This window comes from Loxodonta africana, chromosome 22 (genome assembly GCF_030014295.1).
Source record: "Loxodonta africana isolate mLoxAfr1 chromosome 22, mLoxAfr1.hap2, whole genome shotgun sequence".
In the NCBI taxonomy this organism is placed as follows: Eukaryota; Metazoa; Chordata; class Mammalia; order Proboscidea; family Elephantidae; genus Loxodonta; species Loxodonta africana.
The window spans coordinates 50155423-50175888 of NC_087363.1; the positions used below are offsets into that span (position 1 = coordinate 50155423).

At 40.9% G+C, this 20466-nt stretch overlaps 1 protein-coding gene across 5 annotated transcripts in view; it reads right to left on the reverse strand.

The window, feature by feature from the left end:
* Positions 1-20466, reverse strand: part of CNTN4 (contactin 4) — a 410739-nt gene that overhangs the window by 93466 nt on the left and 296807 nt on the right. The window lies entirely within an intron of this gene.

Sequence of the window (20466 nt, forward strand, 5' to 3'; positions counted from 1 at the left end):
GCCGCCCATCTGTGGTATTTCTATTATAGCATCACAAAGAAGCTAAGACAGAATTTATAGTAGAAGCAGGATCCAGAGAAGTGGCTAGCTTGTGTTTCTTGGCCCTATTGTAGAAAATCAACTTACCTTCAAACACTGGAATCTTATTCAATGTGGCAAGATGATCATATTTTAAAAGGTACATGAAGACTGAGGCAAACTGAGCTCAGTGTCCTTTCAGATCTTTACCTCACGACCACTCTCAGAAGGACTGTTTGCTAAAACCACCCTGTTACGGATTGAATTGTGCCCAAAATATGTTACAATCCTGACCCCTATACCTGTGGATGTAATCTCACTTGGGAATAGGATTTTCTTTATTATGTTAACAAGGCCATGTCAGCGCAGGGTATGTCCTAAACCTCATCATTTTTGAGTTATAAAAAGTACAGATTAGACTCAGGATGAAGCACCAAAAGGAGTGAGGGAAGGTGAGGTGGAAAAGACATGTGCCACCTGAAGATTGCTAAGGAAACTAGGAACATCAGGGCTACAGAAGGTGATGCAAGGATCTTCCGCCAGAAGTCTGGGGTCTTAAACCCTGGCAAGCAGCCATCTAAGATACATCAATTGGTCTCAACCCAGCTGGAGCAAAGGAAAATGAAGAACACCAAAGACACAAGGTAAATATGAGCCCAAGAGACAGAAAGGGCCATGTAAACCAGAGACTCCATCGGCCTGAGACTGGAAGAGCTAGATGGTGTTCAGCTACCACCAATGACTCCCCCGACAGGGAACACAACAGAGAATCCCTGATGGAGCAGCGGAACAGTGGGATGCAGACCTCAAATTCTAGTAAAAAGACCAGACTTAATGGTCTGACTGGGACTGGAGGGATTTCAGAGGTCACGGCCCCCTGGCTCTCAGTTAGTCCAAAAGTAAAACCATTCTTGAAGCCAACTCTTCAGACAAAGATTAGGCTGGACTATAAGACAGAAAATGATACTAGTAAGGAGTGAGCTTCTTGGCTCAAGCAGACACAAGAGGCTATGTGGGCAGCTCCTGTTCGGAGGCAAGATGAGAAGGCAGAAGGGACAGGAGCTGGTTGAATGGACATGGGGAATACAGGGTAGAGAGGAGGAGTGTGCTGTCACATTAGGGGGAGAGCAGCTAGCGGTACATAGCAAGGCGTGTGTAAGTTTTTGTATGAGAGACTGACTACTGACTTGATTTGTAAACTTTCACTTAAAGCACAATAAAGAAAAAAAAAAAAAGATAAAAGAATCTTGGCCAGAACTGAAAGAGACAGTCTTCCCCTAGAGCCAGTGCCCTGAATTTGAACTTTTAGCCTCCTGAAAGGAGCCCTGGTGCTGCCATGGTTAAGCACGCAGCTGCCAACCAAAAGGTAGGTGGTTTGAACCCACCAGCGGCTCCACAGGAGAAAAGATGTGGCAATTTGCTCCCATAAAGATTATAGCCTAGGAAACCCAATGGGGCAGTTCTACAGGGTCACTATGAATTGGAATCAACTCAACATCACACAAAAACAACAGCAGCTTACAAAACTGTGAAAAAATTAATTTAAAGCCACTCACTTGTGGTATTCATGCTATAGCAACACTAAGAAGCTAAGACACACCCACACCACTTAAATTGTAATTTCTCTCTCGTTTTCCTGCAGTGAGCATTAGGTGAATTCGTGTAGTCATACAAAGCAAATGCATGAGAGATGTCATCTCATTATCTTTGGGGAGCCTGAGATAGAGTGTTTCTAGTTTTTTGCTGTTGTTGAGTAAAAAAGAAATGTGAAATTAGGACGCTTTGTTTCAGATATGTACTTCATTATCAAATCTTAGGACTGGTAAAGGCTTTACATGTCTCTAATCAAAGATCTTCATTTCACAGGTGAAGAAGAAACTAGAGTCAGGAGAGATGTGATCTTAGTCATCTAGTGCTGCTATAACACAAATACCACCAATGGATGCTTTTAACAAAGAGAAATTTATTCTCTCACAGTCTTGGAGGCTAGGAGTCCGAATTCAGGGTGCCATCTCCAGGGCAAAGGCTTTCTCTCTTGTGGGTTCTGGAGGAAGGTCTTTGTCATCAATTTTCCCCTGGTCTATGAGTTTCTCCGCTCTGCTCCTGGCACTATTTTCTTGCTGTTACAAAGTCCCCCTGTCTTTCCGCTCAATTCTCTCTTTTATATCTTAAAAGAGACTGGTTTAAAACATAACATAACCTTGTAGATTGAGTCCTGCCTCATTATCATAAATGGCTCTAATCCTGCCTCATTAACATCATAAAGGTAGGGTTTACAACACATAGGAATGTCATATCAGATGACAAAATGGTGAACAATGACACAATATTGGAAATCATGGCCTAGCCAAGTTGGCACACAGTTTTGGGGGACAAATTCAATCCACGACAGTGGGTAACAGAGCATGGGCTAGAATCCAGGACCTCAGTTCAATGTTCTTTCCACTAAATCAGTAATCTATTGCCGTCCAGCTGATTCTCATTTATGGTAACTTGATGGATTTGTTACAGAGTAGAACTGCTACTAGGGTTTTCTTGGCTGTGATCAACATGGAAGCAGTTTGCCAGACCTTTCTTCTGAGGTACCACTGGGGGCGAGTGCAAACAGCCAACCATTAGGTTAGCAGCCAATCGCAAACTGCTTGCACCATATTGCAATAATTTCCATAAGCACAAATTTAATAAAAAGTAGGTCATAGCCACTCAGGTTTTATATTATTCACAAGCTTTATAACCCAGCATGTTGTCTCCTGTTTTATTATTTCTCCCTTTTTTTTTTTTTTTTTTTTTTGTTGCTAAAGATGAACTATCCCTCCCAGGCTGGCAGGGAGTCCACAAAGATAAGTTAGCTGAGGTAAAGAGCTATTTTGTCTATTATTTATGGCTTTTTTTTTTTTTTTTTTTAATACACAGAACTTTTCCCAAACAGACTGGTATAGTAACAATTTCTGCTGGAAGAAGGCACCCTGATTTCTGGAGCTGAAGGTATAGCACATATTCATTCAAACACCCTAGCTCAAATCAATGAGAAATATTCATGAAAATGAAAAAATAGGTTTATGGATGTTTTAAGACCACTATTTTAGTACCATTAACCCACATTCTCTCCCTCTTTCTTTAGCAGTTGACAGGAATCCTCAGCTAGTAGCTGGAGAAAGCAAAGTCTTTTAAAAGACAGGGCTAATTTGTTTCCTGGTGAGAGGTGACAACCTGCCTCAATTTGCTTCAGATTTCTCAGAGATAATGACTTGTGTTTTCTTGTCCCAATTAACCACTGGCTGCTCCTGAGAAGACCATGTCCATTCAGGTAACTGAGTTTCTCTTTCCACCGATAACCTCCTGGAATAGATATGGCAGTGAAATGCAGACTCAGTGTCTAATCATCTACAGAATTATAAATAGAAAGATTTGAACACTCCTTCTCCAGTCTTCTTCTCATATTCCCATCATAGTCAATTTACATCTACTTAATAATTTAATAATTGGAAATAATCAAAGGCTGGCCTTTTCCACAGACTGACGAGACCCCTTAATACTGCCTCTCAAATGCTTACACAGGCCTGTTAGTGCTGTAAATGTGTGATTTAGAGATATAAGCCAATAAGGAATAATGGGTCTGGGGTCAATTTAGAGACTGTATTCCTCTGACTGGAGGCCTGGTGGCGCAGTGGTTAAGAGCTTGGCTGCTAATCAAAAGGTTGGCAGTTCGAATCCACCAGTTGCTCCTTGGACACTCTATGGGGCAGTTCTACTCTGTCCTATAGTGTCGCTATGAGTCAGGATTGACTTGATGGCAATGGGTTTGGTTTTTTTGGCTTACAGTCCCTATTAAGGAGCCTTGGTGGTGTAGTGGTTAAGTGCTTGACTGCTAATCAAAAGGTCAGCAATTCGAACCCACCAGTTGTTCCTAGGGAGAAAGATGTGGCAGTCTGCTTCTGTAAAGATTAGAGCCTTAGAAATCCTATGGGGCAGTTCTACTCTGTCCTATAGGGTCACTATGAGTGACTCAACAGCAATGAGTTTGGTTTTAGTTTGTTATGCCCCTATCTAAAGGCATTCCAATCAAAAAATTTGCACATCTGATGCTAAACAAATCTGTGGGTTCAATTCCAATTAGGCATGAAAGCTACCAGTATGCAACTATGGGGTTATAGCTTACATTTAAGCAGTCCTGATGCTTCCTAACACCCTGTTCTCTCTCCTCCTTATCTGACGGCCAGTCTTCAAAAAAAGAATTCAGCATTCCTGGCTTAGTGCCCTTATTTCTCCTGGCAGCCAGAGGCAGAGCCCTGGACTGTATAGTGATGCATGTCTGCCTAATTTGGGGGTTCAGTATTAGGAATGCCACTATTTCTCTGTACCTAAGCCACATTCTCCTGTGTCAGCTTTACTGGTCACAAAGCTGACGCTTTGATTGCTATTTCCTGACTACTTTGACTCATCTATTTGCTCAAAACTCAGGTATAAACAGGGGTATTTCTTACTGAAGCCCCTCAGCCTCCAGTACATACACTGAACAAGGGTATTTCTTACTGAAGCCCCTCAGCCTCCAAGAAATTGTTTCATTGGACTCTATCTTAAGAACGTATTACTCATAATTAGCAGAATAACCTTTTCAACCCACTCTGCACTGCTGATCATGGGTAAATTCATACCTGGGAGGAGGGGGAGGAACCCTGAGACTCTGCAATACGAAAACAAAGGCAAAGTGACAGAATTCAACCTAGAGGCGTGCTTTTGTTCCTGGGTAGAAAACGATTGGGTCAGAATATAAGTTTTCAAAACCATAAAATCATAGGAAGATAACATTTCAGAGTTGGGAGGGACAGATGGGTCAAAGCTGATTCAGTGTCCCCAGGGAGGCACTGACAATGCTAAGATGAATACAAATGTTCCCTATGGGCCAGCCAGACCACACACTACCGTCTGATGCATGAATTCTTTCTGCAATGTTTCTCCAAAGTAGCTGTCCAGTCTAGAACGAAACACCATCAATAATAGAAAAATCACTGCTTCCATTTTTTGCAAGCTCTAATTGTTTGAGAGTTTTCCCTTATACTGAAGACAAAAATCACCCTCTGCTCCAATAATTATCACCTATCTATTCCGGAACTGTCTTCTGATGCGTCACAAAGTTTGATAGCTCTTCAAATGTTTGAAAGCACTGACCATCCCTTGACTTCCATCCTTCATAACTCTCTTCTTGGGCTTAACGAGACTTGTTTCTTTAGCTGGTCCTCCTGTGACAGATATATATATATATACATAGATTTAAAAGTACACGTAGATAGATAACTGGGTGGTATAAACAGTTTGTACTCATCTACTAACCAAAAGATTGGTGGCTTGAACCCACCCAGCAGCTCTGTGTAAGAAAGGTCTGGCAATCTGCTTCTTAAAGGTCATAGCCGAGAAAGCCCTATAGAGAAGTCCTACTCTGCACACATGGGGTTGCCATGAGTCAGAACTGATCTGACAGCAATGGGTTAGGTTTTTTGGTTCACAGGTATATAGATTTAATACTGGAAGAAAATATAAAACATATTTATGAGGCTTTCTTGGCATGATGAGATTACCTTTATTTTCTAATTTTTCTACAAATAATATGAATTATCACATACTTAAAAAAAATTAAATCTTATGCTGAGGAGTACCAATTTTCTTTTTCAATTGTCTTAGAAGATGTAAAACTCCCCCTGAAGTTGGTATCAAGATCACTTAGCTACAGTTCATGGAATTTATTTTTTTTCCATTAAAAAAAATCAAATTATTTGCCTCTCCTCCACGATTCCAAAGACATGACCAACAGTGTTTCAGTGACCTCGGCTCTGGATGTGGTTTCATTTCATTGTACCCATTTGTTCCCTGAACATGCTGGGAGCTTTCCTACTTTTGGGCCTTTAGGTACATTTCTTCCATCTGGGATTGCCTTTACATGGTTAACCTGGTACATACTTATTCATCTCTTAACTCTCAGCTCAATGATCACCCTACCTCCTAGTTAGTTACTCAAGCCTCCCTTTGTGTTCCTTCTGTGGTTTGAATAAAGCTCTATTTTCTTTGCCTATCAATATCCACCCCTAGACTGCGTGCTCCTAGGATTTCAAGCTTTGCTGTATGTAGGCATCCTCTGGTAATTTTGTTAAAAATGAAAATTCCCGGGCCCCGCTCCTTGAGATTCTGGTTCAGCAGGTCAGGGGTAGAGACCAGAAATGTGACCCCAGGTGACTCTGATGCTTGTGGTCCATGGCCCTATGTTTTGATTACTCTCCCCTATTTTGCACTACATAAAAGTATATTCTCATCGATTACACTGGTCTTTATAATTTCATTTCTTTTGTCTTATATATCAAGAAGTGTCAGTGCAAATAGCATTGATGTGGTTCTTAGGTGCTGTTGACTCCAGCTCATGGCGACCTTATGTGCAATGGAAGAAATGTTGCCCAGTCCAGCGTCGTCCTCACAATTGCCTGCATGTTCAAGTCTATCACCATGGCTATTCTACCAATCCATCTCACTGAGGGTCTCCCTCACCCTCGTTGGCCCTCTGCTTCACCAAACGTGATGCACTCCTCTAGCAATTGATCCCTCCTGATGATGCATCCAAAGCAGTGAGTCAGACAACATTCTGATGTGATCCATAAGGGTTTCACTGGCTAATTTTAGGAAAGTGCTCGGCTACTAACCAAAAGGCTGGTGTTTTAAGTCCGCTCAGAGGTGCCTGAGAAAAAAGTCCTGATGATCTACTTCTGAAAAAGCAGTCATTAAAAACCTATGGAGCACAATTCTACTCTGACACACACAGGGTTACTATGTGTTGAAATCTACTTGAGGACAGCTGGTTAATTTTTCGAAGTAGATTGCCAGGCCTTTTTTTCCTAGCCTTAGTCTGGAAGCTCCAGTGAAACCTGTCTATCTGGGTGACCCTGCTGGTTTTTGAAATAACGGTGACATAGCTTCCAGCATCATAGCAATATGCATGCCACTACAGTACGAAAAACTGACCGATGGGTCGTAGCAAATAGCACAGTGACCAGATATTTCACCTGTGCTGTAGACAAAGCCATTGGAGACTGACATATGTTTATATCAGAAGAGACTTGTATTAGGCTTATGAAAGTATATATGGAGAAGAAAACACTCTGACTAGACCCTTTTTTTTTTTTTTTTTTTAGGTAGAATCCAAGCTTTACTTAAACATTTATAAGCAGTTCTACTTCTGAAGAGAGAGATAAAGGGGAAAAAGTTAATAAGATGACAAATGACATGTTTTCCACTTTTGTAAATCTTCAAAGCAGTTGTTACTAATCTTTACTTAATAACATGTCTTGCACTTTCACACACTGGTTATAAAACTGCTAGAAAGCCATGTAAAAAGCCACTGTTGCTCTAAATGTTCTACTTAAATGTCCTCGCCAAGAACCAGGAACCTGCTTTCAGCTCTTGAAATGGGTGCATAAAAGAGAAAACCATTTTAACCTTTTAGAAATGGATCTTGCTAGAGTAAATCAGAGAGAGATGATGGAAATGTTAATTAACTCTCTTTCATCTTGGTCAGATTTTGCATTTAACCTACAGGCCTACAGTCTTTTGGGCGGTTTTCTTAGATATGATTGCATATGACAGCCAGAGAAATTCAATCGTGGTTTGGTGGTGCTACTCCTTTGGGAGAGTAATACCCTTCCTGTCTCTAGTACAGAAAACAAACACCAAGAAAGGAAGGTGAGAGTCACTCATGAATTATTCCAATACATCTTCTTTCTGATTCAGTGTTTGTAATAGACCAAACCTTCCCTTTTGGAGTTGGGACCAACTGTTGGCTCCCCTCATGGGACCATCTCTAAAATATAAGGAGATGGATGATTTCACACACACACACACACACACACACACACACCCTCTGCTTCTGAGAAATCACAAACCTATGTCAAAGCATCGTTCTCAAACCAGCTTTACCCAGGACACTCAGATATTTAGCAACTGAAGATAAAAGTACTTCATTTCACTTTCTCTTTATTTATTGTACAGTTAGCCATTTAAAATCCATTTCTGCTTTGGAAATTGTAAAGAAGAAAACTGTAGTATGAAAACAAACCACATTGAGCTTTAAACATTTTATGAACTGAAAGCTCAACATAACCATTTCTTGCCTTCAGTAGGGGAATAGCTCTGTGGCAAGAAGACAGACGCCAGATAACAGATGGAACCCAGAGAGGTATGCAAGGGAAAGACATGGAGTTATACTTATGTATTTCAAAGATATATAACCTTAATAATGCCAAGGATGTGTTCAGAAGTGGTAGCAGAGTTAGGTCAGAGATCTATGCTTTTTAATATCAACTTCCTCCCTAGTAAGGATTTTATCACATTAATAGCTAAATCATACTGATTGTAAAACAGCTGAAATGAGGCAATTAGTATGGCCTATGACAGCCATGAAGAATGAAACATGCGAGGTTTGCAGCACAAGCCAGATGGATATCTTCAATATACTTCTTATTATCTGCTTGTGGTAATAAGTCCAATTAAACTAAATCAGTACAACACAAGACTCTTTGAATCGCCGGAAAAGAAATTAATTATGTGCTTCACATTTAATGAAGCCAAAGAGTCATATTCTGTTTGTTTTTTGTTTGTTTGTTTTGTTTACTCTGATTGGTAAGTACTAATCAGAAATAAAACAAAACACATTTATTTCATTCTACATTAGAGTTTTTTTTTTTTTCTTGAAAGAAAGTATCTGTATTGAACAGGTTAAGTGTCACTAGTAAGAAGGTTATGTCTGTTCTACGATATCTGGGAGAGAAGCAAAAATCAGATCCATTGTCCAGATGGTTTTGCCTGCAGTATTTGACCAGGTAGAAACAAACACTCCGACCTGGGTTTTCTTTTTTATTTTGAGAAATTATACATCAGAAAAAGAAAAAAAGAAAGAAAATTAGCCAGTGCTCATATTCCCACTTCTAGAATTAACAGTCTTTAACATCTTTTCATATACCTCCAGCCTTTTTCTCCTATGAATATACGTTAAAAATGTATCCACATAAAATATCGCCAATGCAGCTAAACTCAGTCTTCTCTCATAGTCTCCCCTTCTAGGCACCCACCTTCACAAATACTATTGCGACTTGGCTTTTATGTGGTGCATGTGTTTTTGTGTTTGAACAATGTAGGACATTATTTTTATTACAAAATTAATTTGCATATATATATATATTTGTCATTACAAACAACACATTGAACACCTTTGCAATTCTATCTTTGAACGTGTGTAACTCTCTCTAGGGTAAATACCCGGAAATGACTTTGCTGGGTCATAGAGAGTACACTTTTCTGATTTTACTTGCTCTTCACAGAATCTGTCTCAACTTACATTCCTACCTAGAGTGTGTGAGTACCATTTTTCTCACATTCTCACCAACAAATAGTATTGTTAGATGTTTACCTTTTGCCAATCTAATGCATAAAAAAATAGTACCATATTGGTACTTAAATATGCATTTCCCTGATTTCAAGTGAGGTTGACAATTTTTTTTATAAGCTTTTTGGCCCGCAGTGCGTCTTTTATACCAAAAGTAAGAATGTGAAGCCTGCCTTCAGCATAGAGGCTTTCTCTATGGAAGGACAGAGTTACTATAGAGAAAGATAATCATTAAAGAATTATGTTTTCCTAGTAGAGCAAGAATGGAGAAGGAATAGGCAGTGGGAGCTAAGGAAGAATGTCATGGCATGCCATCTTAATGACCTTACATCTCAGCATGACAAAGGGTCCTGAGAAGCTCTTATTCAGAAAGAACTGGACAAAAGGGAAATGATTGTATCCATGATTAATATTGCTAAAGGCACATTATTTGTTAAATCTATGTGGCCCTCATTAGTGCTCACAAGAATATCAGGGGAAATAATTATGCCCTGTTTCATCAAGATCTTGGCTTCATGTCTTGGTAGAAAATGATTTCCAGGTTCTGTTATGCTCGGTGAACAAAAGAAGAACAAGAGCTATAATTATCCAACTTTTCTTTAGGATTCTCTTAAAGAATGCCAACTCCAGCTGGCCAAACCTTCTAAGATCTAACAGGGTCTAGTACTGAAATGCCCTGGCCACTGTCCTCCTACTGAGGGATCTCTCATAAATAGCATTTAGTACAACTCACAACAAACTTTTCCTTCTTACCCTGGATGCCTTGGGTCAGAATTTGTGTTACTCTTATGAGAAAGACCCTTAATTACCGCCTAGCGATAGTTGGTTCCAGTGGAAGACACCTAATTAGGTTGAAATGTATTGCTATGGGGCTCCATGTTCAAAGCCTTTGTCGTGGGTTAGCAGCCAACCGTCATTGATGGTTACTGATTTCTGACTGATCCCCAGTCAAATCTGAATAAAGCCTTGAATAATTTTACATAGAAGATGTGGGCTATTTCTCATTCGTTTTGAAAAAAAAGTTTCAATTGAAAAGACTCTACATTACTGTGTCTGTGATGCTGTGGATAGAAAGACTGACACTTTCTCAATGTCTTATAGTTAAAATAGAAGAAGAATTTTATTTTGTGCACCACAGTAATGCTGTAGACACTCTCCGATGTGGGGAAGAAAGTTTCCTTTCTGTCTGCCATATACATGTATTTGAAGGCCTGTTTCCTTCTAAGCATAAAGAACTTTTGATGGGATGAGCAACAAGCACTATGTCTGGCAGTGATACAATTACATTTTCAGTAAACCACAGACGCATCTTCATTTTCCATGATGGGGGAATGAGAATATGAAACAATTTCTCATTAGGGCTGTAAGTGGTCTTCGTTAGATCCCACTGAGAATTCTTTTTCTATCAAAGCTATTTTAAAACACATATTTTATTTTCTTCTTACTGTAAAAGTAATTTTGTGTACCTTATTAAAATATTTAAACAGAGGAGCAAAAAGAAATATTTTAAAATCTGAATGAAATCAGGGTAAAATTTGTATACAGGATAACTCCTGTGGATGGAATTGTGTTGAATTCCTGGCCCCTGTACCTGTGGAAAGGAGCCCTGGTGGCTCAGTGGTTAAGTGCTCGGCTGCTTAACTGAAAGACCAATGGTTCAAACCCACCAGCCACTCCACGGGAGAAACATGTGGCAATCTGGTTCCGTAAAGATTACAGCCTTGGAAACCCTATGGAGCACTTCTACTCTGTCCTATAGGGTCCTTGTGAATCAGAATTGACTTGACGACAACAGTTTGGTTGGTTTGACTGGGTACCTGTGGATGTCATTGTATTTGAAAATAGGGGTTCTTTTGTTATGTTAATGAGGCCACGTCAGAGTAGGTTGGGTCCTGAACCTAATCTCTTCTGAATGGTCTTATAAAGGTGAGTCTAGACGAGAAGGAGGCCTGGTGGTGCAGTGGTTAAGAGCAATGGCTGCTAACCAAGAGGTGAGGAGTTTTAAGTCCACCAGCCGCTCCTTGGAAAACACATGGGGCAGTTCTACTCTGTCCTATACGGTCGCTGTGAGTCGGAATCCACTCGATGGCAGCGGGATAGATAAGGAGGGAGAGACAGTACTGACACACACAGGGTGAGATGCCATGTGTCTTAGCTATCTATTGCTACTATAACAGAAATACCACGAGTGGATGGCTTTAAGAGAAGTTTATTTTCTCACAGTACAGTACGCTAGAAGTCCAAATTCAGGGTGTCAGCTCTAGGGGAAGTCTCTCTCTCTGTTGGCCTTCTCATCAATCTTCCTCCAGACTAGGAGCTTCTCTGCCCAGGGACCCCAGGTCAAAAAGACGCGCATTCCTCCTGGCACTGCTTTCTTGGTGGTATGAGGTTCCCCTGCCTCTCTCCTCACCTTCTTTCTTTTATATCTCAAGAGATTGCCTCAAGACACAATCCAATCTTGTAGGTTAAGTCCTGCCTCACTAATACAACTGCCACCCATCCTCCCTCATTAACATCATAGAGGTAGGATTTACAACATATAGGAAAATCACACAATCCCGGGAATCATGGCCCAGCCAAATTGATACACATATTTTTTGGGGGACATAATTCAATCCACGACACCATGTGACCACAAAAGCAGATGCAGCTATCAGCAGCAAAAGAGCATCGACGACTGCAGCAACCACCAGACACCAATAAAGAGGCCCATTGAAGGAATTGATGCAGCCCAGGCCCAGGTTTGGACTTTTAGCCTCCATAACCTTGATAAAACTAATTTCTGTTCTTTTAAGTCACCTACTTTGTGGTATTTTTGTTATGGCAGCTCTAAGAAACTATGACAGTAATTTTAAAGGGGAAAAAAATTCGTAAAATACCAACATGGGGGAAAAAAAGGCAACACGTAGCTTGAGAGATGTGGAAGGCAAGGGTGGAAGAAATACGGCTTTTGGAAAGTGATTTAGTATCTTACAAAACCTTGGTTTTGTGCTTTAGGATTCTTTCTTCCTGGCCTACCACAGGGGCACAGCAAGGGTAATGAATGCCCAGGGGCAATCTCTAAATTGCAGCCTGCTCCCAAATTTGAGTGCTGGGGCAATCTCTAAGTTCCACCCACCCCTCAATTTCAAGATGAATAGACGTTGATAGAGCCAGCGTCATCCCCCTTCTTGTCTGGCTGCCTCAGTCAGGAGCCTTTCACATATGTGGTGCCTCGGAAGGTCGTTCTATGCCTTGCCTGATGCCTCCCTGGACTTCTGTCTGCGGGCAAGTGTCCTCCCTCTTTTTCTCCCACCATACCTCTGACCTAACAGTTTGGCTCTAACAGCGTGAGGCTGAATACACTGCTCCAGTTACTACCAAGTTCTTTTTCTTCTCTCTTCCAATAAGCTGGAAACTCCAGTAGCACAGTGGTTGAGAGCTATGCGTACTAACCAGAAGGTTGGCAGTTTCAATCCACCAAGCACTCCTTGAAAACCCTATGGGGCAGTTCTACCCTGTCCTATAGGGTCACTATGAGTCGGAATCGACTTGACGGCAATGGATTTGGTTTGGTTTTGGTTTCTATTGTCTCTCCTCTGGATTTTCAACTTCAATCAAAATAGTAAGTTCAGCCTGTTTGCCCCAGGTGAGGCTAAGGTCCTGAGAAAGACGTCTCTGCCAATTCCAGCTGGTAATCAGACTCAAGGAGATGTCTGCAAGATCTGCGTGACAGCAAAACAATTGTGCGTGACCTGGCTAGGAGACACCTCAGGCCAAATTCTGAAGATCTATCAAGAAAGGGAAGAAGTTATTTAAAGCAGGAACCTGCAATTTTTTTTTTTTTTTTTTTTTTCTGTAAAAGGCTGGCTGGCTGGTAAATATTTTCGGCTTGTGGGCCAAGAGACAAAATTGAAGATACTATGTAGGTGATGTTGTAGTTGTCGTAAACTGCCGTGGAGCCAGCCCCAAAACCAAAAACCAAACCCAGTGCCGTCCAGTCAGTTCCGACTCATAGCGACCCTACAGGACAGAGTAGAACTGCCCCAGAGAGTTTCCAAGGGGCGCCTGGTGGATTCAAACTGACCTCTTGGGTAGCAGCTGTAGCACTTAACCAGTACGCCACCAGGGTTTCTGAGACTATGACAATCCCACGCACACTGAGATTGGATTGTTGTGAACCACAGGGTTTTCACTGGCTGATTTTTGTAAGTTGGTTGCCAGGCCTTTCTATCTAGTCTTAGTCTGGAAGCTCCATTGAAACTTGTCTAGCATCATAGCAACATACAGGCCTCCACTGACAGATGGGCGGTGGCTGTGCTTGAGGTGCACTGGCTGGGAATTGAACCTGAGTCTCCCATGCAAAAGGAGAGAATTCTACCACTGAACCACACTGCCCCCCATTAACTAGGTACTTAAATATCATACTGTATCTGTTGTAATTACTCACCTCTGCCATTGTAGCCTGAAATCAGCCATAATCAATATGCAAACAAATGGCATGCCTGTGTTCCAACGAAACTGTATTTATGGACGCTGAGATATGAATTTTATAAAATTTTTACATCTCTAAATATTATTATCTTTTTGATTTTTTTCAATCTGGGAAACACACGTGAGCTACTTTTAGTTCATGGGCTAGCCAAAAACAGGTAGTGGTGGATTTGGTCAATGATTCACTGACCTCTGAAAATACAACGTTCTCAAACTTTAAAATCAGTTGCTGTCCCTCGACTCCAGCTCGTGGTGACCCCGTGTGCGTCAGGGGAGAACTGTGCTCCACAGGGTTTTCGATGGTTGATTTTTCAGAAGTAGATCACCAGACCTTTCTTCTAAGGCACCTCCAGGTGGTCTTGAACCTCCAACCTTTAGGTTAGCAGTTGAGCATGTTAGCCATTTGCACCATCCAGGGACTCCCCTTAAACTTCGGTATGTATGAAAATCAATGGGTATTTTATTTAAAAAGTGTAGTTTTTAACAGGCCTCATGCACAGAGATTTAGACTTATTAAGTGATGAGCAATGCCCAGGGAATCAGCATTTCTGTAAAGCACTGTAATGAACTTTCTCTTGCTCGGTAGCCGTATGAAGTTCTTTGGTACCGGCCAACAGTACAGTCTGGAACCATCAGCCACAGAGTTACTCAAGGTCATTTTGGATGTAGTTTAGCCAGATAACTATGGCGATAGCACCTCTAGCTTAAAGACCTGCATTTCATTCTGAGCTCTAGAGGTGATCATAGGAGCTTGGGTTGCTATTACCATTATTATTTACCTGACAAACACTCTAAGCTGGCTTCTCTAGGCCTGCTACTTAAAAATATCTCTCACGGGAAACCTGTACAACAAAGACACTGTGTCATGCAAAACTGCATGCCTTTGAACTCTGTTATAGAGATACAAATGAATTAGTAAGTACAATACAGGCTATCTCTGGGTTACAAACGTCTGACTTGAACGTCTGATCTAAGTACAACCCATGGTTATGAACCAACCCTCATTAAAAAAAAAAAAAAAAAACCAACCCTCATAAAGGCTATTATATTAAAAATAAGAGGCACATACAACAGTTCATAACAAGAAACGGGAGCTACTTTGCCATACGCATCAAAACAGTATTAAAATTACTGATTATTATGTTAAAGATGCTTTAGTGTATCTGTGTTGCTTTAATGTTTTTTATGCATAGAAAGATACGCTATATACTACATACTAAGACAAATATTGACTAACCTATGTTAGATATAAACCGTACCTGATTTACGTACAAATTTGATTTAAAGACAGACTTAGCGTGGAACTTGTTAGTAACTTGGGGACTGCCTGTATCATATGTAAATAAAGCCTGCCCTCCATGTAGTTCTTAGTGATGTCGACAACAGCTAAGACACATCTTTATCCTTTCTGTTAGGAGTTGGGGGTCTGACTTGAAACCTCTTGTTTAAAATTAAAAAAAAAAAAAAAGAGAGTGCCAAATCCCAAATATACTATAACTGGCTTGAAAACTAAAATCAGCAAAATTTAGAAATTCAGATGATGGGATGATAATCAAGAGCCCCCGGGTGCCTGTCAGAATTCTGCAGTTTGAGGGCCTGCTCCTGCATAATCTGAAAATTTAGTCGTTTTCTGGTGGCTTGCCAGAGATTTATTTTAAATCTCCTGTATCTAACGTAGTGGATTTGTTCCCCCTCTTCCCTTGGCTTAAAGGAGCCCTGGCGGCACAGTGGTTAAGTGATTGGCTGCTAACTGAAAGGTCAGCAATTTGAACTCACCAGTTGCTCTATGGGAGAAAGATGTGGCAATCTGCTTCCTTGAAGATTTACAGCCTTGGGAACCCTATGGGGCCAGCTCTACCCTGTCCTTTAGGGTCGCTGTCAGTTGGAATTAACTGATGGCAATGGGTTTGGGTTCTTGCTTTTCTCTGCCCCTACTTGCTGACCCTGTGTTTGACAAAACATAGGCGGCAGAAAGTGGGAGAGAATTGGACCTTAAAAGTATTGATAGGATTTTTGTAAAAGGGTTAGAAAAGCTGTGTTCTGATGTCTGACCTTCATGGTGTTTTAATTTCAGACATATGAAGAGATCAAAACAAATACAAGCACTTTTTAAGGTGAGAGAACACTGTCTCTGATAAATTAGTCCCTTTGTAGATCTCCAGATTGGATTAAAATGCACTGCTCAGTCATATTTCTGGCTAAACTGTTACATCTGCATTAAAGGTACAGAGTTCAAGCATTTCAAAGTGCAATTCAGTAGCCGGCGCAGTTCATGTGGAGTTCAGAATGGTTTTCTCTGCCTTTATCGTGCTTTATGGGGCGGATTTCTAAATTGTATTTCTCAGTTTATGTTAATGTCCTTCTTGGAGACCTGGTGGTGTCGATGCCCCTCTGTGCACACGCATACTTCCCATTAATGCAAGTGGGAGCCAGAAGCAAGCATTAGGAGATAAATGTTCTCTCAAATCTCTCCTGACCTTACCCAAAGTAACAGGATTGTTAACTCTGTGAACATATTGACCAGATAAAGCTCATATTTCTTTTCTTCTCACCTTACCTAGAAGAATAATACAAGAATCAGAGGGCCTCTGGAGAGAAACTAACTGTAGGTGAGCGCCAGCAGCCAAGCCCCGAGAGAGAACTCCACCTTGAAAGGAATGAATTCAGCCTCGCAGTCGGGCTCCCAGGCACACTTCATCTTGACCTCACGGGCTTATGCGTACATACCTCTGCCTTCCTCTTCTCACATTCCGCCAGGTCCCTCCTGCCTCAGTCCTTCCCTTTTCCCCACCTGTTATGGATTGAATGGTTTCCCCACAAAAGGTATGTTGAAGTCCTGACTCCTGTACCTGTGTTATGTGACCTTGTTTGGGGAAATAGAGTTTTTCTTTGCAGATGTTATCAGTTAAGTGAATGACCTCAAACAGCAGTCACAGTAGTAGTTGTGTTGTTCTTATTTGCCCTCGAGTTGATTCTGACCCTTGGTGACCCCATGCACATAGAGTAGAATTGCTCCATAGGGTTTTCTTGGTTGTAATCTTAATGGCAGCAAATCGCCAGACCTTGTCTTCTACAGAGCTGCTGGGTGGGTTAGAACTGCCAACCTTCAAGTCAGCATTCGAGTGCAAACCATTTGCACCACCTAGGGACCTCTACCAGAGTAGAGTGAGTCCTAACCCTATGTGACTGGTGTCTTATAAAAAAGGAGGACAGGCATGGAAACAAGCCACACACAGAGGGAAGACATCATGTGAGGATTTGGCTATAAGCCAAGGAACGCCATGACACACCTGGGCTACTAGAGCTGGAAGAGACGAGGAAGGTTCTTCCTGTAAATTGGTCAGAGAGAGAGCAGGAGCATGGTCCTGCTGACATCCTGAATTCAGACATCTAGCCTCTAGAACTGTGAGAAAATAAGTTTCTGTTCTTTAAAACCATTCACCTTGTGGTGTTATGTGTTATGGCAGCATTAGGAGACTGAAATACCATTTATTAGAAAATTTCCAGTTTCAAAGTGTTCCACCTGCTGTGGCAAAACCTGTGGTCAGCAAAGGTAGGGTATCCTAGTCCTGACACACCTTCCTCTCAGTCCTGTCCTCAAATCCACTAAACTCGCCTGACAACTCTCCTTGAATTATATTTCCCAACTGTTAGTCATTCCTATATCATCTTCATGATTTTTTTGTACACCCTCTCATGACAATACATACACAATTATTTTCTTTGTACTGATTCACTTGTTTACTTAAATGTATTTTATTATTATCTTTTACATATTGTTTTGTGACAGTTGCAATACCCACAATGTGACAGCATATTCCTCCTATCTATCTTGGGTTCCCTGTGTCCATTCAAGCAGTTCCTGTCCCTTCCCTAAATATATTTTAGAAAGTTTTTTAAATTATTGCTATTAATAAAAAATGAACTTTTTCCTATTACACACTGAGAAAAACAAATAAATTACTAGTATATAGAAAAAAGTTAAGCTAAGAACTACCTAAAACTATCTCTTACACCATACTTAAGGAACGCTGATGGTGCAACGGTTAAGCGTGTGGCTGCTAACCAAAAGCTTGGCTGTTCGAATCCATCCAGGACTCTGAGAGAGAAAGACCTGGTCATCTGCTTCCAGGAAGATGGCAGCCAAGAAAACCCTATGGGACAGTTCCACTCTGTCACATGGACTTGCAATGAGTTGGAACCAACTTGGTAGCACTCAACAACAACAACATACAATACTTGGGGAATCACTGCTCTAAAGCTTACAAGAAGGCAAGAAATAAAGCGTTCAGTTTTTTAAAATAGGTAGAAATTACTATCTCAGCAAAATTTGTATCCACACAAAAAAGACGACTCTGGTATATTTCGTCACTGGTTAATCTGTAAGGTAGGCAGCAGAGAGCTGCATGGCTGGTTGGGAACAGTTTTGTTGTGGGGCTAGTGGTACAACTGGGGTGTGAACTCTGATAGGAAATAGAAGGCTTTCCTTTCCGCCAACTATCTTATAAGCCAAGGAAGCCAAGACTTATAAGAATGATAAGCAAATATAGGATATAACTTGTGTCTATATGCAAAAATGCCCTACTTTCAATAACACAGAACAGCATATACATGGTTCTATGTTTAGGTTTAATGTTTAGGTATTTTATAATCCTCTGTCACACTCTTAGCCATTTCTTTGTGGCAGGGTCATTTCTCTTTGCTAATCATTCCAACGGCTTGGGGTAGAAACTTCAGAAATGTTCATTTCACTATCATTTAGAATATACACATAGCTATTATGTTACAGGATCCTTGGATGTGCAAACAGCTAAGCATTCAACTACTAGCCTATAGGTTGCTGGCTCAAACCCACCTAGAGGTGCCTTGGAAGTAAGGCCTGGCAATCAGCTTCTGAAAGCCTTGAAAACCCTATGGAGCAGCTCTACTCTACACACATGAGGTTGTCATGAGTCAGAATCAATGTTACAATAAAAATAACAAAACAACTACTAATATTTCCTGGGTGCCAGGCATGATGCTAAGCATTTAATGTGGATTATCTCATTTAGTCATTAAAACAACCCTATACGGTTGGCACTCCTATTATCGGAATTATCCCCATAGAGGTTAATTATCTTGTCCAAGGTCACAGAGCTAGCAAGTGGGAGAAATGAGATTCAAACTTGGATCTCTCTGACTCTGAACCCTGCCCCTTTGTTATGGACTGAACTATGTCCCCATCTCTGTTGTGAGTCCTAACCTCTACGCCTGTGGTTATAATCCCACTTAGGAATAGACTGTCTTTTTTATGTAAAAGAGACAGAATTGGTGTAGGGTGTATTTTGGTCGATCTCTTTTGAGATATAAAAGAGATTAAATAAGTGAGCAGAGGAGACATAGGGTAAGATAGATGCCAAGGGAGATTTCTACAGAACTAGGAAACAGAAGCTGAAGAAACAAGGACATTGCTCCAGAGCCAACCGAGAAAGGCTTTCCCTAAAGACTGTGCTCTGAATTTGGACTTCTAGCTTCCTAAACTGTGAGGAAATAAATTTGTTTGTTAAAGTCATCCATTTGTGGTATTCTGTTATAGCAACGCAAAAAAAAAAAAAAGATAACTAAGACACCCCTTAATCACTACCTAAGACTGCTCCCTAGAATTCTGTTATATCTCCACATAACTAGCGAATAATCTATAAAGGAGATTGGTTAATAGGTCCCAGCTCTGAAACCTTGGGGTCCCTCCTGGACACAGTTGACCAATAAGTTCCCTTTGCACCGGAAATACCCAGTAGGTTAGCAGAGACCTCTACCTGGGATTTTGTTTTACAAATATTATTTATCCTCCTTTTGATTTGCCCTGTGAGAGTGAACACATAGCCAGTCATACTGTATAGTGCTACTGTTCTGAGAATAATAAACGCACTGAAATACGTGGAGTTAGTCTAAGTACAGATTTACTTCTAACCTTTGGACTTCCAATTTTCTATCTGCATATATACAAGTACATTCATGATAAAAGGGCTTCCCAAACTAGTAATACTTTTCCTCACATGTCTCTCAAATCCATTCTTCAAATTTCCAATGAGCCCAAAATATGTAATTAGGTGAATTTTAGCCGTCTTCTTTAAATTAAAAAATGAGGCAAATACTCTTTTGGGATATTTTTACTTGCTTTAGGCTACTTCACAGAGGATGCTGCACATAGATAAGAAGGAAACCATGTTATGACTCATCTGCGTCTATTACCCAGAAATAGAAAAAAGGAATGAAAAGAAAAATTTTTCGTGCAGTGCAAAGAACCAAGTAGAACAAAACTCAAAAACCCATTGCCATAGAGTCAGTTCCGAGTCATCGAGACCTCGTATGACAAAGTAGAGCTGCCTCATATGGTTCCCGAGGCTGTAATCTTTACCGAAGCAGACTGCCATGTCTTTCTCTCATGGGGTGGCTGGCTGGTAGGCTGGAACCACGGCCCTTTATGTTAGCAGCCAGCTCTTAACCCTGTTGCCACCAGGGTTCCTCAAGTAGTGCAAAGGATCAGGATTCCTGGGTTCAAATTCCTCTTCTGT